This window comes from Triticum aestivum, chromosome 1B (assembly GCF_018294505.1).
Source record: "Triticum aestivum cultivar Chinese Spring chromosome 1B, IWGSC CS RefSeq v2.1, whole genome shotgun sequence".
NCBI classification, from domain to species: Eukaryota; Viridiplantae; Streptophyta; class Magnoliopsida; order Poales; family Poaceae; genus Triticum; species Triticum aestivum.
Genome location: NC_057795.1, coordinates 615535143 through 615555095, shown reverse-complemented (window position 1 = coordinate 615555095; position 19953 = coordinate 615535143). Strand labels below are relative to the sequence as shown.

At 46.4% G+C, this 19953-nt stretch overlaps 1 pseudogene; it reads right to left on the bottom strand.

The window, feature by feature from the left end:
- Positions 1-8310: 8310 nt before the first annotated feature.
- Positions 8311-19656, bottom strand: LOC123080604 (probable serine/threonine-protein kinase PBL7; annotated as a pseudogene).
- Between the last annotated feature and the right edge of the window lie 297 nt (positions 19657-19953).

Sequence of the window (19953 nt, the reverse complement as noted above, 5' to 3'; positions counted from 1 at the left end):
AATACCGTTTCGAAACAAGATTGGACTAGTAACGGTAAGCATATTGAACAAAATCAATGCCCACAACTACTTTGTGTTCTACTCGTGCAAAGAATCTACGCAATAGACCTAGCTCATGATGCCACTGTTGGGGAACGTAGCAGAAATTCAAAATTTTCCTACGAGTCACCAAAGATCTATCTATGGAGAGACTAGCAACGAGGGGAAGGAGAGTGCATCTACATACCCTTGTAGATCGCTAAGCGGAAGCGTTCAAGAGAACGGGGTTGAAGGAGTCGTACTCGTCGTGATCCAAATCACCGGAGATCCTAGTGCCGAACGGACGGCACCTCCGCGTTCAACACACGTACAGCCCGGTGACGTCTCCCACGCCTTGATCCAGCAAGGAGAGAGGGAGAGGTTGGGGAAGACTCCGTCCAGCAGCAGCACAACGCGCGTGGTGGTGATGGAGGAACGTGGCAATCCTGCAGGGCTTCGCCAAGCACCGCGGGAGAGAGGAGGAGAAAGAGAGGTAGGGCTGCGCCAACAGGAGAAGAACTTCGTGTTGCGGGATGCTCCTTTGCCTCCACTATTTATATAGGGGAGAGAGGGGGCTGCACCCCACCTAGGTTTCCCCCCTAAGGGGCGGCCAAGGGGGGGGGAGGGGAAACTTGCCCCAAGTAAGGTGGAGGCGCCCCCTCCCAAACCCTAGGTGCCTTGGGCCCTTGTGGGGGGGGGAGAGGGGAGGGGACCCTAGGGCCTTGGTGGGGGAGGGGGCGCACCAGCCCACCTGGGGCTAGTCCCCTCCCACACTCGCCCATGCAGCCCTCCGGGGATGGTGGCCCCACTTGGTGGACCCTCGGGACCCTCCGGTGGTCCGGTACGTTACCGATAAAACCCGAAACTTTTTCGGTGACCAAAACATGACTTTCCATATATAAATCTTTACCTCTGGACCATTCCAGAACTCCTCGTGACGTCCGGGATCTCATCCAGGACTCTGGACAATATTCGGTAACCACATACAAACTTCCTTTATAACCTAGCGTCATCGAACCTTAAATGTGTAGACCCTACGGGTTTCGGGAATCATGCAGACATGACCGAGATTTCTCCGGTCAATAACCAACAGCGGGATCTGGATACCCATGTTGGATCCCACATGTTCCTCGATGATCTTATCGGATGAACCAGGATGTCAAGGACTCAATCAATCCCGTATACAATTCCCTTTGTCTAGGAGTATTGTTCTTGCCCGAGATTCGATCGTCGGTATGCCGATACCTTGTTCAATCTCGTTACCGGCAAGTCTCTTTACTCGTTCCGTAACACATCATCCCGTGATCAACCCCTTGGTCACATTGTGCACATTATGATGATGTCCTACCGAGTGGGCCCAGAGATACCTCTCTGTTACACGGAGTGACAAATCCCAGTCTCGATTCGTGCCAACCCAAGAGACACTTTTTGAGATACCCGTAGTGCACCTTTATAGCCACCCAGTTACGTTGTGACGTTTGGTACACCCAAAGTATTCCTACGGTATCCGGGAGTTGCACACTAGTAGAAAAAGGGTCAAATGTGAAGCACATTAGTGCCGGTTTGAAAAAAACCGGCACTAATGTGATCAATAGTGCCGGTTCGTGGCTGCGATCAATAGTACCAGTTCGTGTTGACCCTTTAGTACCGGTTCGTGCCACGAACCGGTACTAAGGGGTTGGTGGTAGGCTGGCGTCAGACGGGTCCCCACGAGCCCCTTTAGTACCGGTTTGTGTTACCAACCGGTACTAAAGGTCTAACCTATAGTACCGGTTCGTGCCACGAACCGGTACTAAAGGGAGCCTTAGTACCGGTTCGTGCCACAAACGGTACTAAAGGGGTCAATTTCAAACTCTACCCCCCCCCCCCGTGTATCGCCATTTTAGTTTTGAAAAAATCAAAAGAAAATGATAAAAACTTCAAAAAATAAAATCCTTCGAGAGGTAGTTATATTACTATATCTACTAGTTAGGAAAATTTGAAAACTTAAATTTGGACATGTTTTGCAAAAAGTGTAGGGAAAATGTAAAACGGCTATAACTTTTGCATACGATGTCGGAAAAAAATGTATAATATATCAAAAAATTCAGCACGAAAATCCAATCATGTCTATGCTCAACGCAAACACCAAAAGACAATTATTCAGGTTTAATACTAATCTTGATGGTAGAGGGAGCGTGCGATGTTTGATCACATCAACTTGGAAACACTTCCAACACATATCGTCAGCTCACCTTTAGCTAGTCTCCGTTTATTCCGTAGCCTTTTATTTCGAGTTACTAACACTTAGCAACCGAACCGGTATCTAATACCCTGGTGCTACTAGGAGTACTAGTAAAGTACACATTAACATAATGTATATCCAATATACTTCTATCGACCTTGCCATGCCTTCTCATCTACCAAGTATCTAGGGTAATTCTGCTCCAGTGTCGTTCCCCTTATTACAGAAGCACTTAGTCTCGGGTTTGGGTTCAACCTTGGGTTCTTCACTAGAGCAGCAACTGATTTGCCGTTTCATGAAGTATCCCTTCTTGCCCTTGCCCTTCTTGAAACTAGTGGTTTCACCAACCATCAACAATTGATGCTCCTTCTTGATTTCTACTTTCGCGGTGTCAAACATCGCGAATACCTCAAGGATCATCATATCTATCCCTGATATGTTATAGTTCATCACGAAGCTCTAGCAGCTTGGTGGCAATGACTTTGGAGAAACATCACTATCTCATCTGGAAGATCAACTCCCACTCGATTCAAGTGATTGTTGCACTCAGACAATCTGAGCACAAGCTCAACGATTGAGCTTTTCTCCCTTAGTTTGCAGGCTAAGAAAATCGTCGGAGGTCTTATACCTCTTGACGTGGGCACGAGCCTGAAATCCCAATTTCAGCCCTCGAAACATCTCATATGTTCCGCGACGTTTCGAAAAACGTCTTTGGTGCCTCAACTCTAAACCGTTTAACTGAACTATCACGTAGTTATCAAAACGTGTATGTCCGATGTTCGCAACATCCACAGACGACGTTTGGGGTTCAGCACACTGAGCGGTGCATTAAGGACATTGAAGCTTTCTTACTGTCCGCATAATCGCTACTATCAACTTTCAACTATATTTTCTCTAGGAACATATCTAAAACAGTAGAACTAAAGCGCGAGCTTACGACATAATTTGCAAAGACTTTTGACTATGTTCAGGATAATTAAGTTCATCTTATGAACTCCCACTCAGATAGACATCCCTCTAGTCATCTAAGTGATTACATGATCCGAGTCAACTAGGCCGTGTCCGATCATCACGTGAGACGGACTAGTCATCATCGGTGAACATCTTCATGTTGATCGTATCTACTATACGACTCATGCTCGACCTTTCGGTCTCTTGTGTTCCGAGGCCATGTCTGTACATGCTAGGCTCGTCAAGTCAACCTAAGTGTTTCGCGTGTGTAAATCTGGCTTACACCCGTTGTATGTGAACGTAAGAATCTATCACACCCGATCATCACGTGGTGCTTCGAAACGACGAACTTTCGCAACGGTGCACAGTTAGGGGGAACACTTTCTTGAAATTTTAATGAGGGATCATCTTATTTACTACCGTCGTTCTAAGCAAATAAGATGCATAAACATGATAAACATCACATGCAATCAAATAGTGACATGATATGGCCAATATCATTTTGCTCCTTTTGATCTCCATCTTCGGGGCTCCATGATCATCATCGTCACCGGCATGACACCATGATCTCCATCATCATGATCTCCATCATCGTGTCTCCATGAAGTTGTCTCGCCAACTATTACTTCTACTACTATGGCTACCGGTTAGCAATAAAGTAAAGTAATTACATGGCGTTGTTCAATGACACGCAGGTCATACAATAAATAAGACAACTCCTATGGCTCCTGCCGGTTGTCATACTCATCGACATGCAAGTCGTGATTCCTATTACAAGAACATGATCAATCTCATACATCACATATCATTCATCACATTCTTCTTGGCCATATCACATCACATAGCATACCCTGCAAAAACAAGTTAGACGTCCTCTAATTGTTGTTTGCATGTTTTACGTGGCTGCTATGGGTTTCTAGCAAGAACGTTTCTTACCTACGCAAAAACCACAACGTGATATGTCAATTGCTATTTACCCTTCATAAGGACCCTTTTCATCGAATCCGTTCCGACTAAAGTGGGAGAGACTGGCACCCGCTAGCCACCTTATGCAACAAGTGCATGTCAGTCGGTGGAACCTGTCTCACGTAAGTGTACGTGTAAGGTCGGTCCGGGCCGCTTCATCCCACAATACCGTCGAAACAAGATTGGACTAGTAACGGTAAGCATATTGAACAAAATCAACGCCCACAACTACTTTGTGTTCTACTCGTGCAAAGAATCTACGCAATAGACCTAGCTCATGATACCACTGTTGGGGGAACGTAGCAGAAATTTAAAAATTTCCTACGTATCACCAAGATCTATCTATGGAGAAACCAGCAACGAGGGGAAGGAGAGTGCATCTACATACCCTTGTAGATCACTAAGCGGAAGCGTTCAAGAGAACGGGGTTAAAGGAGTCGTACTCGTCGTGATCCAAATCACCGGAGATCCTAGTGCCGAACGGACGGCACCTCCTCGTTCAACACACGTACAGCCCGGTGACGTCTCTCATGCCTTGATCCAGCAAGGAGAGAGGGAGAGGTTGGGGAAGACTCCATCCAGCAGCAGCACAACTGCGTGGTGGTGGTGGAGGAGCATAGCAATCCTGCAGGGCTTCGCCAAGCACCGCGAGATATGAGGAGAAAGAGAGGTAGGGCTGCGCCAACAGGAGAAGAAACTCATGTGTTGGGCTGCTCCTATGCCTCCACTATATATAGGGGGAGAGGGAGCTGCGCCCCCACCTAGGTTTCCATCCCTAGGGGGCGGCGGCCAGCCCTAGATCCCATCTAGGGGGCGGCCAAGGGGTGGAGAGGGGGAAACTTTCCCCCCAAGCAAGGTGGGGCGCCCCCTCCCCAAACCCTAGGCGCATTGGGCCCTTGTGGGGGGGCGCACCAGCCCACCTGGGGCTGGTCCCCTCCCACACTTGGCCCATGCAGCCCTCCGGGGCCGGTGGCCCCACTTGGTGGACCCCCAGGACCCTCCCGGTGGTCCCGGTATGTTACCGATAAAACCTGAAACTTTTCCGGTAACCAAAACAGGACTTCCCATATATAAATCTTTACCTCCGGACCATTCCAGGAACTCCTCGTGACGTCGGGATCTCATCCGGGACTCCGAACAACATTCGGTAACCACATACAAACTTCCTTATAACCCTAGCGTCATCGAACCTTAAGTGTGTAGACCCTACGGGTTCGGGAACATGTAGACATGACCGAGATGTTCTCCGGTCAATAACCAACAGCGGGATCTGGATACCCATGTTGGCTCCCACATGTTCCACGATGATCTCATCGGATGAACCACGATGTCAAGGACTCAATCGATCCCGTATACAATTCCCTTTGTCTAGCGGTATTGTACTTGCCCGAGATTCGATCGTCGGTATACCGATACCTTGTTCAATCTCGTTACCGGCAAGTCTCTTTACTCGTTCCGTAACACATCATCCCGTGATCAACCCCTTGGTCACATTGTGCACATTATGATGATGTCCTACGAGTGGGCCCAGAGATACCTCTCCTGTTACACGGAGTGACAAATCCCAGTCTCGATTCGTGCCAACCCAACAGACACTTTCGGAGATACCTGTAGTGCACCTTTATAGCCACCCAGTTATGTTGTGACGTTTGGTACACCCAAAGCATTCCTACGGTATCCGGGAGTTGCACAATCTCATGGTCTAAGGAAATGATACTTGACATTAGAAAAGCTTTAGCATACGAACTACGATCTTTGTGCTAGGCTTAGGATTGGGTCTTGTCCATCACATCATTCTCCTAATGATGTGATCCCGTTATCAACGACATCCAATGTCCATGGTCAGGAAACGTAACCATCTATTGATCAACGAGCTAGTCAACTAGAGGCTTACTAGGGACATGGTGTTGTCTATGTATCCACACATGTATCTGAGTTTCCTATCAATACAATTATAGCATGGATAATAAACGATTATCATGAACAAGGAAATATAATAATAACTTATTTATTATTGCCTTAGGGCATATTTCCAACACTATGCTCCTGATGGTATGGTCTGTAGACTTCGCCGCTCTCTATATGGTCTCAAACAGGCCCCTCGCGCCTGGTTTGAACGCTTCGCATCTGTGGTGACCGCCGCTGGTTTCTTGCCCAGTGACCATGATCCCGTGCTGTTTGTTCACACGTCTCCTCGTGGTCGGACTCTTCTCCTTCTCTATGTTGATGACATGATCATCACTGGTGATGACACTGACTACATCGCCTTTGTTAAGGCTCGCCTTCCCGACCAGTTTCTTATGACTGATCTTGGTCCACTTCGCTACTTTCTTGGGATTGAGATCTCCTCGACCTCTGATGGCTTCTACATCTCTCAAGAAAAATATATTCAGGATCTTCTTGCTCGCGCTGCTCTCGGTGATGAGCGTACGGTTGTGACTCCTATGGAGCTCAACGTTCAGCTTCGTGCCACCGATGGTGACCCTCTTCCTAATCCCACTCGCTATCGTCACCTTGTTGGCAGTCTTGTCTATCTTGCTATTACGCGTCCTGACATCTCCTATCCTGTCCACATCCTGAGTCAGTTTGTTTCAACCCCACCTCTGTCCACTATAGTCATCTCCTCCGTGTTCTACGATATCTTCGTGGCACGATCTCTCAGCGCCTTTTCTTTCCCCGCTCCAGCTCTCTTGAGCTCCAGGCCTACTCTGATGCTACCTGAGCTAGTGATCCCTTGGATCGACGCTTGCTGTCTGCTAATTGTGTCTTTCTTGGTGGCTCTCTTATTGTCTGAAAGACAAAGAAGCAGACTGCAGTTTCTCGCTCGAGTACAGAGGCTGAGTTGCGAGCCATGGCTATGTTGACGGCTGAGGTGATCTGGTTACGGTGGTTACTTGAGGACTTTGGTGTGTCTGCTACTACCTCAACTCCTCTCCTGTCCGACAGTACCGGTGCTATCAGTATTGCGCGTGACCCGGTGAAGCATGAGCTCACCAAGCACATAGGTGTGGATGCCCATTTTGTGTGTGTTGTTGTGCAGGATCAGACTCTCGCTTTTCACTATGTGCCCTCTGAGTTACAGTTGGCTGACTTCTTCACGAAGGCACAGACTCGAGCGCAGCATGGGTTTTTCCTCTCCAAACTCAGTGTTGTTGATCCACCATGAGTTTGAGGAGGGGTGTTAGATGTGTATAGTTTATTGTGTACATCCCCATTGTATAAGGGGGCTTTTCTGCACTTTCACACACATGTATATGTAATGGCCTTTGGCCCTCAGAAACACTAGTTGCTCATTATTCAACAGGCGACACCGCGCGCGCTGGATCCCGAGGTCGATCTGCTGGGAGACTCCCAGGTGTCCAAGGCGCAGGATATAGGATAGATGATCAGTTTAAGTTACATGTAATCTCTTCCTATCTCCTGTAACCAATTCTATCTCTTTTTCTGCAAGATGTAAACCTCCTGTAAGATCTCAACGATGTATGCGCTTCAGGGATGTGCGCCCCTGCCTATAAACACGTATCACCTCGCCTCAGGTCGAGGTAAGACGTTTCCGCCTAACGCACAGGTTTCAGTTATGTTTTCGTGCTGCAACAACTAGCATGATCTAGTCCATAGAGATCCTGTAGGATTAATCATGTTAGTATTGTATTTTTTTTGTGTGTGAATCCACCCTTGAATGAAGAAATAAAGTCACTGCAATGTTGTGTCTTGTGTGGCTGTGAGCAATGGTAACCTTTCGCTATGGTGTATAATAAGTTATGCCCAATTTTCTTTCTGTCTCTGAACACTGTATTTCTTCGTCAATCTTTCTGAAGGAATCGCTGTAGTGGTCTTTCTCATATTGTGATAACTCGTGTTCGTTTTGATATTCTACCACCAGACAATTGCTGCTGCAAGCACAAAGAAAAATGAAACCATGGCTCGAGGGAGCTCCAGAGCCAGCTGAAGTGTAAGAATATGACAGTGGATGTGAAAGCAACTTCAGACTCGAATGTAAGTTCTTTTCTTCTCCCTTTGTACTTGTAACGTGCCTATATATCAGCCATTACCTTGTCTCCCACTTATTTTTACATGTCCTGAACTTGGAGCCCACAGATCAATGTCTGTGATACCCATGGAAAGGTATTATCACATTTACTTTTGTAAATTCAATCTGTGTGATCTCTAGGGACTTCCTGATGCTGCTTATGCCGTACGCACCTTAATTTTCACCTCTAGAACCAAGACAAATTCTAAATCCACTAATACGGGCCAATTAATACCCACACGTTTTTACACAGGAACGATTGGGATGATGAACAATCTAAACTATGGAGGCACTTTCATCCCACAACAAGCGACAATCACAACCACAACAAGTAATTAATATAACTTGACGATGACCGATGCGTTTGGAGATGACGCCAATGTACGTCGTTTCTCCCCTAGGTTAACGAGGCGCCGCGCGGCGCGATGATTCAGGTGGGTGATCATCGTGGGCGGCAAGGCGAGACAGAGCCGCGGCGACAGCGCTGATGGGGGATCTCATGGCCGGCTGTTGGTGGATGCACATGGAAGCAACTTTCAGTGCCTCATGCAAATCCATGGACGGATACTGGTCCTGCAGTGCCGGGTCTGCCATCCAGCGGACTAACTGGCTCCTGTCCTTCATCAACCGCGTCGCCTGATCCATCCAACAGCATTCATTCACGGCCAAGTCAACAAAAAACAACAAATATGCATGTGAACCACGGGCTTGGCTATGGTTAAACTTACCCATATGACAAGGTTGCGATCCTCAGCGATGGCCTGGGCGGGGTCGACGGGCCTCCTCCCTGTGATCAACTCCAGCAGCACGCCGCCAAAGCTGTACACGTTCGACTCCATGGTCGCCTTCCTGGTAAATGCTGTCTCGGGGCAATAGTAGCGGTTCTAGTGAAATCAATACACAATTCCTCCTCATCCTCCGCAACTAGCCGATCAAGGTCTGCCAGTCCATACTGGGACAGCTTTGGGTGGTAGCCATCTCCGAGCAAGATGTCCAAGCAACTGATGGGTTTGCGGTAATACCACACCTTTGTGGTGCAGATACTCCAAACCCTTGGCCACGCCGTCAACTATGTTCATCCTTGTGTTCCAGTCTAGCAGTGCTTTGCCCGGAGACCGGTCTGGTGAGCACAAGATCGACCCGGTGGTTAATTAATCAACACAAACTCAAGTGATCGAATCATGGACGAAATTAATTTACTGGCTTTTGGTACCAATTGCAATACCATGGAGGTGATTTTGGAGAGAGCCCAATGGCATGTACTCGTGAACCAAGATCCTGTGATGCCCGTCCGCGCAGAAGCCAACAAGGTTGACGACATTGGGGTGGCGCAGCGCGCTAAGCGTCATGACACGGGCAAGAAACTCCCTGTTGCGTTGCTCCGATGATGTTCGACTGGGATCAACGGCATGCTGCAGCTTTATAGCAACGACCTACAAACGAAAATGATGGATCCAACCACACCTCAGTTTCCCCCTCAGATCGATCATGACATGCCGCCCGGTACATATGAAACTGATCGGTGAAAAGCGAAGTCTCAGTCCACAGTTCTGGCCGTTCGATGTTTGTCGCTTCAAGATTCACGTCATATAGTGTCTTGTATCAATTCAGCCTGTTAAGACGTGACCAGCCCACTTCCTTTTTATCTTTTTGCCGCGACTGGATGGTCTTTTCTGTTGTTTTGCTTTTGTCTACAACAAGCAGGAAACTTACTAGCGCAGCCCACTCTCCTATATACCTGTACTTTATTTTTTATTTTTTATTTCCCTTCTCTATTTTAGTGTATATAATCATCAATTTATTTTTGTTAAAATAGTTTACTTGTAATTTCTTTTTATCTTTTGGCAATACGGAACATCTAAATTTTGTAGAACAGACTTTTTTTACATGCATGAAGGATTTTACGCTCGCTTATTCATGTCTTTTGTACATGGATTTTTTGTTTATCTATATGTTGCCTGTTCTTTTTTGTACATGGATTTTTTGTTTATTTGTATGTTGCCTGTTTTTTTGTTTCAGTCATGTATTACCCAGGAATATATTTTCGTAATGTTGATATGCCCTATTTTTCCTACGTCAAGTTGACAGAAAAACGGTTGCCTTTTCTTTTTATTTGTCACAAAAACTCTTGTTCCCTTACGTACAACTAGAATTATCGGAATCCATGCAACTACAGGGTGCAACACGTATGCAATTGCATGCATCCAAAACTACGTGCAACTCAAGGGGTAAAACGCGTCCGCAACTGTGACGAGACTTGTGTGGCAATGAGATCGAAACACGCATAATATGAGGAGTTTTATTATTTAACTTTATTTTATTTTATAGTGTTTGTATTTTCTTTTTCCCATCCACATGGAAGTCAACATCCATTGGGATATTCATTTTTTTTTTGTTTTTCATGCAATTTGCCCCGTCGATGGGGTCTTTCTTTCTTTCTTTTTATTGCTCTTTTCAAACCTTTTTCTTGCTACCTTGTTTTTTCATTTTTTATTAAATAACCGTTTCACTTTTGAAAATTTGAAATGTTGCCATCTGGTTGCACAATCGGCCCCGACTGCAGCTACATGTCTTCAACATGATCGTAACTCTGGTGTTTTTGTTGGGGAGGGAGTAGCTAGCAAGGGTCACCCCTAGGTACAGCTGCACATCTTCAACGCGATTGCAACTCTTGGAACGCGATTGCAACATGATCGTAACTCTTTGGTGTTTTATCGGAAGATGTGGCAGTTGCATGTCTATCACTAGGCACACAACTCCAAGTGTCGGCCAACTAAAACCCTATGATGTTCCATCGGGAGGACAGTTGAATGCTTGAACTAGCATGCAATTGCAAGTGTCTTGTCCTGACTGCAACTGCAAGTCTTCAACGCAATTGCAACTCTGTATTGTTTTGTCGGGGAGGGAAAATTGCATGTTTGATACTAACCATGCAACTGCAAGTATCGCTTCATTATGCAACTATGTGTTGTTTTGTGAGGGGGTGGGTGAGTGTGGAGTTGCATGTATACAACCAGGCACGCAACTCTGATTGTCGTGCCCCATTTGCAACTGCTTGTCTTGTAACCCGACCGCAAGTGGACTTTTTTTTGTCAGAGGGGGCGGGCCAGTTGCACGCCCGACAATAGCCCCGCAACTGCAAGCGCCGCACCCGACCGCAACTGCATGTCTCCCAACATGGATGCAACTGGCCCTTTGTTTTGATGGTGGGGGCGGGCAGTTGCATGTCCGTGTTGGGGAACGTAGCAGAAATTCAAAATTTTCCTACGTATCACCAAAGATCTATCTATGGAGAGACTAGCAACGAGAGAGAGGAGAGTGCATCTACATACCCTTGTAGATCGCTAAGCGGAAGCGTTCAAGAGAACGGGGTTGAAGGAGTCGTACTCGTCGTGATCCAAATCACCGGAGATCCTAGTGCCGAACGGACGGCACCTCCGCGTTCAACACACGTGCAGCCCGGTGACGTCTCCATGCCTTGATCCAGCAAGGAGAGAGGGAGAGGTTGAGGAAGACTCCGTCCAGCAGCAGCACAACGGCGTGGGTGGTGATGGAGGAGCGTGGCAATCCAGCAGGGCTTCGCCAAGCACCGCGAGGAGAGGAGGAGAAAGAGAGGTAGGGCTGCGCCAGGGAGAGGTGGAAACTCTTGTGTATGGCAGCCCCAAAACCTCAAGTATATATAGGGAGAGGGAGGGGCTGCGCCCCCTTAGGGTTCCCACCCCAAGGGGTGCGGCAGCCCCCAAAACCCATCTAGGTGGCGGCCAAGGGGGGGAGAGGGGGAAACTTGCCCCCCAAGTAAGGTGGGGCGCCCCCCTCCCAAACCCTAGGCGCCTTGGGCCCTTGTGGGGGGGCGCACCAGCCCACCTGGGGCTGGTCCCCTCCCACACTTGGCCCATGCAGCCCTCTGGGGCCGGTGGCCCCACTTGGTGGACCCCCGGGACCCTCCGGTGGTCCCGGTACGTTACCGATAACACCCGAAACTTTTCCGGTGACCAAAACAGGACTTCCCATATATTAATCTTTACCTTCGGACCATTCCGGAACTCCTCGTGACGTCCTAGATCTCATCCGGGACTCCGAACAACATTCGGTAACCACGTATATCTATTCCCTATAACCCTAGCGTCATCGAACCTTAAGTGTGTAGACCCTACGGGTTCGGGAACCATGCAGACATGACCGAGACGTTCTCCGGTCCAATAACCAACAGCGGGATCTGGATACCCATGTTGGCTCCCACATGTTCCACGATGATCTCATCGGATGAACCACGATGTCAAGGACTCAATCAATCCCGTATACAATTCCGTTTGTCTAGCGGTATTGTACTTGCCCGAGATTCAATCGTCGGTATGCCGATACCTTGTTCAATCTCGTTACCGGCAAGTCTCTTTACTCGTTCCGTAACACATCATCCCATGATCAACCCCTTGGTCACATTGTGCACATTATGATGATGTCCTACCGAGTGGGCCCAGAGATACCTCTCCGTTACACGGAGTGACAAATCCCAGTCTCGATTCGTGCCAACCCAACAGACACTTTCGGAGATACCCGTAGTGCACCTTTATAGCCACCCAGTTACGTTGTGACGTTTGGTACACCCAAAGCATTCCTACGGTATCCGGGAGTTGCACAATCTCATAGTCTAAGGAAATGATACTTGACATTAGAAAAGCTTTAGCATACGAACTACACGATCTTTGTGCTAGGCTTAGGATTGGGTCTTGTCCATCACATCATTCTCCTAATGATGTGGTCCCGTTATCAACGACATCCAATGTCCACGGTCAGGAAACCGTAACCATCTATTGATCAACGAGCTAGTCAACTAGAGGCTTACTAGGGACATGGTGTTGTCTATGTACCCACACATGTATCTGAGTTTCCTATCAATACAATTATAGCATGGATAATAAACGATTATCATGAACAAGGAAATATAATAATAATAACTAATTTATTATTGCCTCTAGGGCATATTTCCAACAGTCTCCCACTTGCACTAGAGTCAATAATCTAGTTCACATCGCCATGTGATTAACACTGACAGGTCACATCGCCATGTGACCAACATCCAAAGAGTTTACTAGTGTCACTAAACTAGTTCACATCACCATGTGATTAAGACTCAATGAGTTCTGGGGTTTGATCATGTTTTGCTTGTGAGAGAGGTTTTAGTCAACGGGTCTGCAACATTCAGATCCGTATGTATTTCGCAAATCTCTAGGTCATATTGTAAATGCTGCTTCCACGCTCCACTTGGAGCTATTCCAAATGGTTGCTCCACTATACGTATCCGGTTTGCTACTCAGAGTCATTCGGATAGGTGTTAAAGCTTGCATCGACGTAACCCTTTACGCCGAACTCTTTATCACCTCCATAATCGAGAAACATGTCCTTATTTACTCCAAGGACAATTTTGACCGCTGTCCAATGATCCATTCCTGGATCATTCTTGTACCCCTTGACTGACTCATGGCAAGGCACACTTCCGGTGCGGTACACAGCATAGCATACTATAGAGCCTACGTCTGAAGCATAGGGGACGACCTTCGTCCTTTCTCTCTCTTCTGCCGTGGTCGAGCTTTAACTCTTAACTTCATACCTTACAACTCAGGCAAGAACTCCTTCTTTGACTGATCCATCTTGAACACCTTCAAGATCATGTCAAGGTATGTGCTCATTTGAAAGTACCATTTAGCGTTTTTGATCTATCCTCATAGATCTTGATGCTCAATGTTCAAGCAGCTTAATCCAGGTTTTCTATTGAAAAACACTTTTCAAATAACCCTATATGCTTTCCAGAAATTCTACATCATTTCTGATCAACAATATGTCAACAACATATACTCATCAGAAATTCTATAGTGCTCCCACTCACTTCTTTGGAAATACAAGTTTCTCATAAACTTTGTATAAACCCAAAATCTTTGATCATCTCATCAAAGCGTACATTCCAACTCCGAGATACTTACTCCAGTCCTTAGAAGGATTGCTGGAGCTTTGCATACTTGTTAGCATCTTTCAGGATTGACAAAACCTTCTGGTTGTATCACATACAACCTTTCCTCAAGATATCGTCGAGGAAACAATGTTTTGACATCCTATCTGCAAGATTTCATAAATCATGCAGTAATTGCTAATATAATTCCAACAGACTCTTAGCATCGCTACGAGTGAGAAAGTCTCATCGTAGTCAACTCCTTGAACTTGTCGGAAAACATCTTAACGACAAGTCGAGCTTTCTTAATGGTGATACTTACCATCATTGTCTGTCTTCCTTTTAAAATCCATCTGTACCCAACAGCCTTACGACCATCAAGTATTTCTTCCAAAGTCTACACTTTGTTTCATACATGGATCCTCTCTCGGATTTTATGGCCTCGAGCCATTTGTCGGAATCCGGGCCCACCATCGCTTCTCCATAGCTCGTAGGTTCATTGTTGTCTAGCAACATGACCTCCAAGACAGGATTACGTACCACTCTGAAGTAGTACGCATCCTTGTCGACCTACGAGGTTTGGTAGTGACTTGATCCGAAGTTTCATGATCACTATCATAAGCTTCTACTTCAATTGGTGTAGGTGCCACAGGAACAACTTCCTGTGCCCTGCTACACACTAGTTGAAGTGATGGTTCAATAACCTCATCAAGTCTCCACCATCCTCCCACTCAATTCTTTCGAGAGAAACTTTTCCTCGAGAAAGGACCCGTTTCTAGAAACAATCACTTTTGCTTCCGGATCTGAGATAGGAGGTATACCCAACTGTTTTGGGTGTCCTATGAAGATGCATTTATCCGCTTTGGGTTCGAGCTTATCAACCTGAAACTTTTTCACATAAGCGTCGCAGCCCCAAACTTTAAGAAACGACAACTTAGGTTTCTCTAAACCATAGTTCAAACGGTGTCGTCTCAACGGAATTACGTGGTGCCCTATTAAAGTGAGTGCGGTTGTCTCTAATGCCTAACCCATGAACGATAGTGGTAATTCGATAAGAGACATCATGGTACGCACCATATCCAATAGGGTGCAACTATGATGTTCGGACACACCATCACACTATGGTGTTCCAGGCGGTATTAATTGTGAAACAATTTCCACAATGTCTTAATTGCGTGCCAAAGCTCGTAACTCAGATACTCATCTCTATGATCATATCATAGACATTTTATCCTCTTGTCACGATGATCTTCAACTTCACTCTGAAATTACTTGAACCATTCAATAATTCAGACTTGTGTTTCATCAAGTAAATATACTCAACATCTACTCAATCATCTGTGAAGTAAGAACATAACGATATTCACTGCATGCCTCAGCACTCATTGGACTGCACACATCAAAATGTGTTACTTCCAACAAGTTGCTATCTTGTTCCATCTTACTGAAAACGAGGCTTTTCAGTCATCTTGCCCATGTGGTATGATTTGCATATCTCAAGTGATTCAAAATCAAGTGAGTCCAAACGATCCATCTGCATGGAGTTTCTTCATGCGTATACACCAATAGACATGGTTCGCATGTCTCAAACTTTTCAAAAACGAGTGAGTCCAAAGATCCATCAACATGGAGCTTCTTCATGCGTTTTATACCAATATGACTTACATGGCAGTGCCACAAGTAAGTGGTACTATCATTACTATCTTATATCTTTTGGCATGAAAATGTGTATCACTACGATCGAGATTCAATAAACCATTCCTTTAGGTGCAAGACCATTGAAGGTATTATTCAAATAAATAGAGTAACCATTATTCTCCTTAAATGAATAACCGTATTGCGATAGACATAATCCAATCATGTCTATGCTCAACGCAAACACCAAATGACAATTATTCAGGTTTAATACTAATCTTGATGGTAGAGGGAGCGTGCGATGTTTGATCACATCAACCTTGGAAACACTTCCAACACATATCGTCATCTCACCTTTAGCTAGTCTCCGTTTATTCCGTAGCTTTTATTTCGAGTTACTAACACTTAGCAACCGAACCGGTATCTAATACCCTGGTGCTACTAGGAGTACTAGTAAAGTACACATTAACATAATGTATATCCAATATACTTCTATCGACCTTGCCAGCCTTCTTATCTACCAAGTATCTAGGGTAGTTCTGCTCCAGTGTCTGTTCCCTCTATTACAGAAGCACTTAGTCTCGGGTTTGGGTTCAACCTTGGGTTTCTTCACTGGAGCAGCAACTGATTTGCCGTTTCATGAAGTACCCCTTCTTGCCCTTGCCCTTCTTGAAACTAGTGGTTTCACTAACCATCAACAATTGATGCTCCTTCTTGATTTCTACATTCGCGGTGTCGAACATTGCGAATAGCTCAAGGATCATCATATCTATCCCTGTTATGTTATAGTTCATCATGAAGCTCTAGTAGCTTGGTGGCAATGTCTTTGGAGAAACATCACTATCTCATCTGGAAGATTAACTCCCACTCGATTCAAGTGATTGTTGTACCCAGACAATCTGAGTACAAGCTCAACGATTGAGATCTTCTCCCTTAGTTTGTAGGCTAGAAAACTCGTCGGAGGTCTCATACCTCTTGACGTGGGCACGAGCCTGAAATCCCAATTTCAGCTCTTGGAACATCTCATATGTTCTGCGACGTTTCAAAAATGTCTTTGGTGCCTCAATTCTAAACCATTTAACATTACCGAACTATCATGTAGTCATCAAAACGTGTATGTCAGATGTTTGCAACATCCACAGACCATGTTCGAGGTCCAGCACACCGAGCGGTGCATTAAGGACATAAGCCTTCTACTGTCCGCATAATTGCTACTATCAACTTTCAACTATATTTTCTCTAGGAACATATCTAAAACAGTAGAACTAAAGCGCGAGCTATGACATAATTTGCAAAGGGCTTTTGACTATGTTCAGGATAATTAAGTTCATCTAATGAACTCCCACTCAGATAGACATCCCTCTAGTCATCTAAGTGATTATATGATCCGAGTCAACTAGGCCGTGTCCGATCATCACGTGAGACGGACTAGTCATCATAGGTGAACATCTTCATGTTGATCGTATCTACTATACGACTCATGCTCGACCTTTCGGTCTCTTGTGTTCCGAGGCCATGTCTGTACATGCTAGGCTCGTCAAGTTAACCTAAGTGTTTTGCGTGTGTAAATCTGGCTTACACCCGTTGTATGTGAACGTTAGAATCTATCACACCCGATCATCACGTGGTGCTTCGAAACGACGAACTTTCGCAACGGTGCACAGTTAGGGGGAACACTTTCTTGAAATTTTAATGAGGGATCATCTTATTTACTACCGTCGTTCTAAGCAAATAAGATGCATAAACATGATAAACATCACATGCAATCAAATAGTGACATGATATGGCCAATATCATTTTGCTCCTTTTGATCTCCATCTTCGGGGCTCCATGATCATCATCGTCACCGGCATGACACCATGATCTCCATCATCATGATCTCCATCATCGTGTCTTCATGAAGTTGTCTCGCCAACTATTACTTCTACTACTATGGCTACCGGTTAGCAATAAAGTAAAGTAATTACATGGCGTTGTTCAATGACACGCAGGTCATACAATAAATTAAAGACAACTCCTATGGCTCCTGCCGGTTGTCATACTCATCGACATGCAAGTCGTGATTCCTATTACAAGAACATGATCAATCTCATACATCACATATCATTCATCACATTCTTCTTGGCCATATCACATCACATAGCATACCCTGCAAAAACAAGTTAGACGTCCTCTAATTGTTGTTTGCATGTTTTACGTGGCTGCTATGGGTTTCTAGCAAGAACGTTTCTTACCTACGCAAAAACCACAACGTGATATGCCAATTGCTATTTACCCTTCATAAGGACCCTTTTCATCGAATCCGATCCGACTAAAGTGGGAGAGACTGGCACCCGCTAGCCACCTTATGCAACAAGTGCATGTCAGTCGGTGGAACCTGTCTCACGTAAGTGTACGTGTAAGGTCGGTCCGGGCCGCTTCATCCCACAATACCGTCGAAACAAGATTGGACTAGTAACGGTAAGCATATTGAACAAAATCAACGCCCACAACTACTTTGTGTTCTACTCGTGCAAAGAATCTACGCAATAGACCTAGCTCATGATGCCACTGTTGGGGAACGTAGCAGAAATTCAAAATTTTCCTACGTGTCACCAAGATCTATCTATGGAGAGACCAGCAACGAGGGGAAGGAGAGTGCATCTACATACCCTTGTAGATCGCTAAGCGGAAGCGTTCAAGAGAACGGGGTTGAAGGAGTCGTACTCGTCGTGATCCAAATCACCGGAGATCCTAGTGCCGAACGGACGGAACCTCCGCGTTCAACACACGTACAGCCCGGTGAGTCTCCCATGCCTTGATCCAGCAAGGAGAGAGGGAGAGGTGGGGAAGACTCCGTCAGCAGCAGCACAACGGCGTGGTGGTGATGGAGAACGTTGGGCAATCCTGCAGGGCTTCGCCAAGCACCGCGGAGAGGAGGAGAAAGAGAGTAGGGCTGCGCCAACAGGAGAAGAACTTCGTGTGTTGGCTGCTCCTTTGCCTCCACTATATATTATGGGGAGAGAGGGGGCTGCACCCCCACCTAGGTTCCACTACCAAGGGAGACTTTCCTACCGGCTAGGGCGGCCAAGGAGAGCGGGGGGCGAGTGGAAACTTGCCCCCCAGTAAGGTGGAGGCGCCCCCTCCCCAAACCCTAGGCGCCTTGGGCCCTTGTGGGGGAGGGGGCGCACCAGCCCACCTGGGCTAGTCCCCTCCCACACTCGCCCATGCAGCCCTCCGGGCAGGTGGCCCCCCACTTGGTGGACCCCCGGACCCTCCCGGTGGTCCCGGTACATACCGATAAACCCGAAACTTTTCCGGTGACCAAAACAGGACTTTCCATATATAAATCTTTACCTCCGGACCATTCCGGAACTCCTCGTGACGTCCGGGATCTCATCCGGGACTCCGAACAACATTCGGTAACCACATACAAACTTCCTTTATAACCCTAGCGTCATCGAACCTTAAGTGTGTAGACCCTACGGGTTCGGGAACCATGCAGACATGACCGAGACGTTCTCCGGTCAATAACCAACAGCGGGATCTGGATACCCATGTTGGCTCCCACATGTTCCACGATGATCTCATCGGATGAACCACGATGTCAAGGACTCAATCGATCCCGTATACAATTCCCTTTGTCTAGCGGTATTGTACTTGCCCGAGATTCGATCGTCGGTATGCCGATACCTTGTTCAATCTCGTTACCGGCAAGTCTCTTTACTCGTTCCGTAACACATCATCCTGTGATCAACCCCTTGGTCACATTGTGCACATTATGATGATGTCCTACCGAGTGGGCCAGAGATACCTCCGTCACACGGAGTGACAAATCCCAGTCTCGATTCGTGCCAATCCAACAGACACTTTCGGAGATTACCCGTAGTGTACCTTTAAGCCACCCATGTTACGTTGTCACGTTTGGCCACACCCCAAACATTCCTACGGTATCCGGGAGTTGCCACAAATCTCATGTCTAAGGAAATGATTACTTGACATTAGAAAAAGCTTAGCACACGTAACTACACGATTCTAGTGCTATGCTTAGGATTGGGTCTTTGTCCATCCAATCATTCTCCTAATGATGTGATCCCGTTATCCATGACATCCAATGTCCATGGGTCAGGAAAACCCTTGATCAACCACTAAAGGGCCAATTTTCAAACTCTACCCCCCCCGCCCCCGTGTATCCCATTTTAGTTT